We start from the raw sequence: 8,192 nt of genomic DNA, 5'->3' as shown, positions 1-8,192 counted from the left end.
TTCTTATGTAACTATTGAAGTCAATGATCCTCTTTTTGATATGTTAATCAACAATAGTTTTTCGTCATATGAATATTGTTAACAAGAGAATTTTTTAGCAAATGTTTATTATTGAACATTATCTTTATTAAGATAATACACAATTTACTTTCTTTGAGATAGTTTGAGAGTATTTTATCATCCATTCTTTCTTCTCATTAATTTTTTTTAAAATAAAAATAAAAATATCATAAAAATAAGAAATAAAAAGAGAGGTTATCCTCCATTTTTTGTTAACTTTTTTTAAATAAAATAAAAAAAAAACAAAAAAATACCATAAAAACAAAAATGAAGAATAGAATAGAGAGAGAAATTAAAAATTATAGACAACTATAAAATGAGATATTGCAATTAATATAGATTTGTGAAATTTATAGTAAATATGTAGAACAATGTTGACATAAGATCCAACACATTTATTTTTTTTAATTCGAATTCAAGCACAAAAAAAAGAGTTGATCTAGATCTTCTTAATTAGAATTATCACGCTATAATGCAATTAGTAATCTCTTCTTCTCATGAATCAATTAAAAAAAATATTTATTATAATATTATTTAGGTATTGCTACATCTTTATAGATATCCCTTTCATCTTAACTTTTGACATATTATCAAAATCTTTCTTCTCCCTTTTTCACGTGTCAAAATTTTAAAATTGGTGTACAGCATTTTTTTAAGTCACATATCATTTTTATGTGCAATTTGAAAATAATTTTAATATGTTGGTATATATCTTTAATATATATAAAATATTTGAAATTAGGTTGACAAAATAAATTTGATAAAAATTTTCTTTTGACTCTCTATCATAATTTAGGGAAAGAAGTCATTTTCTTTCGGCACAATTACTATTTGCAATAAAATTTCATCCTTTATTCTTAAATGACTATTGAAGTCAATGATCCTCTTTTTGAGACGTTAATCAACAATAAATTTTCGTCATATAAATATTGTTAACAAAAGGATTGTTTTAGTAAATGTTTATTATTGAACATTATATTTATTAAGATAATACTCAAGTTACTTTCTTTAAGATAGTTTGGGAGCATTTTATTATTCATTCTTTCTTTTCATTAATTTCTTTTCAAAATAAAATAAAAACAAAAAAAACTTCATAAAAATGAGAATGAAAAAAAGAAGTTATCATCCATTCTTTTTTTTATCACTTTTTTTAAATAGAATAAAGTATCATTTTTACCCGCAACGTTTGGGGTAAGTCTCAAAGTTGTCTCTAACGTTTCAATCGTCTTATTTAAGTCCCTAACATTTTAAAATTGATTCAATGTTGTCCTGCTGTTAGGGATCCGTTAACAGAATTGATGGCGGGACAAAATTGAGACGATTTTGAAATGTTAGGGACTTAAATAGGATGAAAATGTTGGAGACAAAAACGATACATAGTAATAAATTTTAGTTTTATCCTTCAACAATAATATCAAATTTTTACTGTATATACATAGTATTCAATTTTTTTAATCACATCTAAGTAAATTACAATTAATCACATTACTTTCATTTTAAATAATTTTTTTATAATTTTACACTTAAATTTATAAGTTAATATAAAAATATAAGAAAAATTATTTAGAATGAAAGTACTATGATTAAGTGTAATTTACTTTGATGTGATTAAAAATTAATCGAATATTATATACAGTAAAAAATTGCTATTATTGAAGGATAAAATTAAAATTTATTTTTATGTATCGTTTTTGTCCTCCAACATTTTCGTTCTATTTAAGTTCTTAACGTTTCAAAATCGTCTCAATTTTGTCCCGCCGTCAATTCTGTTAACGGATTCCTAACGGAAGAACAACATTAAGTCAATTTTAAAACGTTAAGGACTTAAATAGGACGATTGAAACGTTAGGAACAATTTTGAGACTTACCCCAAACGTTGGGGACAAAAATAATACTTTACTCTTTTTTTAAATAAATAAAAAAAACACACCATAAAGATGAGAAAGAAGACGAGAGTTCGGAGAGAAATTTAAAATTATAGACAAGTAAGACAATTATAGAATGAGATATTGCAATTAACATAGATTTGTGAAATTTATAATAAATGAGCATAATACTATTGACATAAGACCCAACACATTCATCTTTTTTAATTTAACCTCAAGCACAAAAAAACGACTTGATCTAGATCTTCTAATTAGGATTATAACGCTATAATACAATTATCTCTTCTTTTCATCAATCAATTAGAGGAGAGAAAACATTTATTGTAATATTATTTAGGCATTACTACATCGTCACACACATCCCTTTTATTTGAACATTTAACAAACTATCAAAATCTTCCTTCTCCCTCTTGCACGTGTCAAAAATTTAGAATTGGTGGACAATGTTCTTTTAAGCCATGTATCGTTTTTATGTGTAATTTGAAAATGAATTTAATATGTTGGTATCTATCTTTAATATATATAAAATATTTAAAATTAGGTCGACAAAATAAATTTCATAAAAAAACTCTTTTGACTTCTTATCATAATTTAAGGAAAGAAGTCTCTTCTTTCGAGTGCAATTACTACTTGCAATAAAATTTTATTGTTTATTCATTTTTTATGTGACTATTAAACTGAATGATCTTTTTTTTGAGACGTCAATTAACAATAATTTTTTATTATATGAATATGGTTAACAAGAGAAATTTTTTAGCAAACGTTTATTACTGAACATTATGTTTATTATTTATTAAGATAATACCCAATTTATCTCTTTAAAATAGTTTAAGAACATTTATTATCCATTCTTTCTTCTCATTAATTTTTTTCTAAAATAAAATAAAAACAAAAATACATAAAAATGAGAATGAAAAAGAGAGATTATCATCCATTTTTTTATCAATTTTTTTTAAATAAAGTAGAATAACAAAAAAAAAACGCCATAAAAATGAGAATGAAGAAGAGAGTAGGGAGATAAATTAAAAATTATAGACAACTATAGAATGATATATTGCAATTAATATAGATTTGTGAAATTGATAGTAAATGGGTAGAACACTGTTGACATAAGACTCAACACATTCATCTTTTTTAATTCAACCTCAAGCACAAAAAAAAATGAATTGATCTAAATCTTCTTAATTAGGATTATCACACTATAATGCAGTTAGTAATCGCTTCTTCTCATCAATCAATAAGAGGAGAGAAAATATTTATTATAATATTATTTAGGCATTGCTACATCTTCTCACACATTTCTTTCATTTTAACATAGGACAAACTATCAAAATCTTCCTTCTCCCTCTTCCACATGTCAAAAGTTTAGAATTAGTGTACAACATTTTTTTAAGCCACATATCGTTTTTATGTGAAATTTGAAAATGGATTTAATATGTTGATATCTATCTTTAATATATATAAAATATTTAAAATTAGGTCGACAAAATAAATTTGATAAAAAAAACTCTTTTGACTCCCTACCATAATTTAGGGAAAGAAGTCGCTTCCTTTCGATGCAATTATTACTTGTAATATAAAATTTTATCTTTTATTCTTATGTGACTATTGAAGTCAATGATTCTCTTTTTGAGGCGTCAATCAACAATAACTTTTCGTCGTATGAATATTGTTAACAAGAGAATTTTTTTAGCAAATATTTATTATTGAACATTATGTTTATTAAGGTAATACTCAATTTACTCTTTTTGAGATAGTTTGAGAGCATTTTATCATTCATTCTTTCTTCTCATTATTTTTTTTCTAAAATAAAATAGAAACAAAAAACATAAAAATGATAATAAAAAAAGTTATTATCCATTCTTTTTTTTATTATATTTTTAAAATAAAATAAAAAAACCATAAAAACGAAAATGAAAAAGAAAGTTGGGAGAAAAATTACGAAATGGACGTAAAAAATCTACATCTCCTAACTTGTTATTTATATCCGCTCACATTTAAATGTTTTATTTTTTTTACAAATTAAATCGCTCTCACCATACGTCAAGTTGTCTCTTCTATTTTCTGCTTTTCGAACAAAATTTATTTTCACTTTATGCAACAATTGGTCTTCTATTTTTTTTGTCTTCTTCCTGATTTCTACAAATTACCGGCAACGTTATCTTCATGCGGTTGATTTTTTTGTATGATTTAGTGGTGTGAGTTATGCTGCGTTATGATCATTAGGGGGAATTACACTGTTATGACGGCATTGCTTTTAGAAATTGGGGGGGGGGGGGGGGAAGAAATCGGTGGGTCCGATTTCAAGGAGAGAGAAAGGAACACAAATCGGTGATTTGTCCCACCGATTTGTGTGAGAGAGAGATTCAGTTTGCATCAAATCGGACCCACCGATTTGTAGGAGTCCAATTTTATAAAACGGAGAGTGTAGTAATCGGACCTACCGATTTCGGGTGGCAAAATTTTTTTTTAATTCGGGAGTGCACTAATCGGACCGAGCGATTTGTGTGGTACACGGTCGGTGGGTTTGATTTTCCTGTAACTACATACATAAAATGAAAAAAAATCACAGAAGCCTCATTTTCTCATCGCCGGTCTCAACTGACGTTCTTCCTCTCCTATCATTCTTCTCCTTCATTCTTGTAGAATAAATTTCAGTGAGTGTGAGAATAGGCAAGTACGTATACTGATATGGATGATAGAGTTGTGTTGAAGATTTATTGTTACGGGCAGATTTTGTTACAAACATATGAAGGAGTTCAATTTGTGTGTGAAAATTCAGTAGATGTTGTTATTCCATTCACATTGTCATTTGAGGAATTGAAAGGTGTGATTTGTGAGAAGATAGATTCTCAAAGATCTAGGAGAGTATCGTGTATTTTGTACAGGTATCCTTTATCTGTGTTTGGTAGGTTCGTTCAATTTCAGACCAAGTACGTGACGGATGAAGCGAGTATGCATGAAATGTTTGCAATTGGAAACACTCGGGGATTGCCGGGAATCGGCGCTAGAAATGGTAGCCGGATCCAAGCCCAAGTAAGCAACAGTGTCAATGGACCGTCCATCTCCTTGCAGTCGACACGAGTTGCCCTACACAATGATCTATACAAGTGTGCCAGGCATGCTGAACCCCAACTAAACTGTATGATCTGACCAAAGTTACGGAGCAAAGGTAAAAATTTCCAATGCACAGCTGCACTCGACTTATCTCCAAAAAGAACTGTCCCAAATAACAACATTATGTGACACTTTACATACATCTGAATGTGCACAACATCATTCAACACTATACGATCTCTCAAACCTCTAAACCATGTTAATTTTATAAAGCTCCCTCTACACTCCGTCTTCCTCGGTGCAACTCCAAATTGGTACAAGCACTCGGCTTCCAATGCCTCAAAACTACTCATGGTCGGTCCTGTAACCGGAAGACCATTTATCGGCAGACCAAGAATTATCACCACATCCTCTAAGGTCACGGAACACTCACCAATCGAAAAATGAAACATGTGAGTCTCAGGCCGCCATCTTTCAATCAGAGCATTAATCATTGCTGACTGACATGGGATAAATCCAATTTGGGAAACATAATAAAATCCAGTCTCGCATAAGTGTGACTCAACAATTTGGTTGTATAGATCCGGCGGCTTTAAATGATCACACATCAACATCCGTGAACCCTACAATATCACATCTCCGCTATAAGTACCAGTATAATATAACTATATTCTCAAAAACACAATTATCGTTACATGTCTATTATAACTAATTTCAGCATAATTGTATTTTAAACATACACAGTAAATCTGTTATACAAAAATTCTTCAATCATATTCATTACCTTATAACAAAAATTATTTAACTTTAACTAACTAACCAGAATAATTTCACGACTGATAAACTATTTATTCGTAAAATAGCATACTAATTTTAGTATTGTTATTATTATTCATAAAACAACATACTAATTATTATTATTATTATTATTATTATTATTATTATTATTATTATTATTATTATTATTATTATTATTATTATTATTATTATTATTATTCATAACACAACATAATTTCCTAATCTAAGTTTAGTTACTAATAATTTATTGTCTAAATTTTAATGAATTAAAATTCAATTATTAATGATCATAAATAAAATAATTTATTAAATTTTTATTATTAATCATAATAAATTAGTAAACTCAATTACTACTGCTAATAATAATAACAACAATATTATTCTACTCTAAGGGAGTATGTACAGATCTGATCTCATTCTCCTTCTTCTTTCATTCATTCATTAACTATAACAAAAAATTCAATTATTCCGTAGAGCTTACCATACCATACCATATCATACATACATACATACATGATTAATTCTCATTTTAATTTCTATTTCTAACCACCTAATAATAAAATCATACACACATACATGATTGATTAATCTCTACTTAGTGCCATTACAATATATATTGCTAATCAAATTTAATATTATTACTATTATTATTAAATCAGATTATTAAAAAATAAAAACTTACATATTTTGGATGTCCAAGATAATTAACAATATGAAGCTCTGGTTGATTTACTTCTTTAATTTTTGGTCTTCTTGGCATTTTCTTTGAATTCTGTTCAAGGTTTGTTGTGGTCCAACAATGATGATGAAGGAAGAAAGTGGTGGGGTTGAGTGTGTGTTGAAGAGAGGGAGACGAGAGTGAAAGAGAGTGAAAGAGAATGAAAGGGATACTGCCAAATTGGGGGGGGGGGCATTGGTCTTTTGGATGAGGGAGTCACGGGCCAACCAAGGGAGGCAATTGCATGCGTGACGCGTGGACAGGGAACACAAATCGGACCCACCGATTTGTACACCATCCGCGTCCTAAAATCGGTGCCTCCGATTTCCTTCCTACCACTCGGTACCACCGATTTCTTCTACCCAGCCGTCACAAATTCGTGAAACACCAATAACCCCCATATTACTGCTATACTCCATCAACGGGTTCATATCAAAATTAAAAAACTCTCTTCATGCCTCTGATATATAAGTAAAACACAGTTGTATCATATTGACACATTATATCAAATGTCAATCAATATTTTTTTAAAAAAATTATTTATCTTGTGTTCTAAAAATATATATTAAATTTATAAATTAAAAAATTATTAAAAATTTTAAATTTTAAATTTTAAATTTTTAATATATTTATTTTGTGTTCATAAAATAAAAATATTTAAAATTTTTATTAATAATAAATTTATCATATATCTTTAATATACATATTAGATAAACCCTAAAAAAATTAACCCTAACTGACGCAGTATTTATGTGGAAATTAAATTGAATATTGATTATGTTATTAATGCATCACAAACTTATGACCTAAGTCTAAACAATTTTCTTGTTCTTTTTTTCATCTTTTTCAGCCGGGCGTAACTCCCAATAATAGTTATAATTGCATCATCAAGTTCCTCTTTAGGCCTTTAGATGTGATAGAAAGGCAAGAGAGAAAATGTATTAATTGCATCAATGCTTCCAATAATATGAACATAGGTTTTTACTTTTTTGAAGATGTCAAATATGAACATTTATTTGACCGGGAAAAATTAGTGATTGGTACAGAATGGAGTGGGTGGTGTATTTGTGAAATAAAAAAGTGTGGTTGGGTGTCACGGGGCTCAAGATTGAAGATCTTTTGTTTTGTTGTCCGAAATAGATGAGCCAATAGAGTTAGGGCGGCAGGGCACTCACACCGATTACAAAAGTGGCCCATACCATGCCATGTTCTCATTTTCTCAATAATAATCTCACTATGCTGGAATGCTGGATATTAAAATTAAGTTATTAAATGTAAAATATTTGCATTTTTAAAAAGCTATTTTTTAAAAGTTTTTAAAAAATTTATTGCATAATTTTTTTCTAAAACATTTATTACACAGAAATTTTAGAAATAATATTTTTTAATTAATATTATTAAAACACTTATTATTAAAATTCTAAAATTAAAAACTAGTCAGAATTAGTTATTAGTATAGTCATACATAATAAATTTAACTTTATATTTGTAATTTATTTCAATTCTATTCCATAATTTTGGTTACTTTCAATTATATTCCGATTATAGTTTCAATTTTACTCAAGCGTGGATAAATTAAATTTTTAATGAAAATGTGAAATCGTCAAAATATCCCTAAAAGGGAAAAACCTCTAATATAATTTTATATTATAATTAAATTATATATACTTAAA

Source organism: Arachis stenosperma, chromosome 10 (assembly GCF_014773155.1).
Source record: "Arachis stenosperma cultivar V10309 chromosome 10, arast.V10309.gnm1.PFL2, whole genome shotgun sequence".
NCBI lineage: Eukaryota > Viridiplantae > Streptophyta > Magnoliopsida > Fabales > Fabaceae > Arachis > Arachis stenosperma.
The sequence above is the reverse complement of the archived record's forward strand: the minus strand, read 5'-3'. Positions refer to the sequence as shown.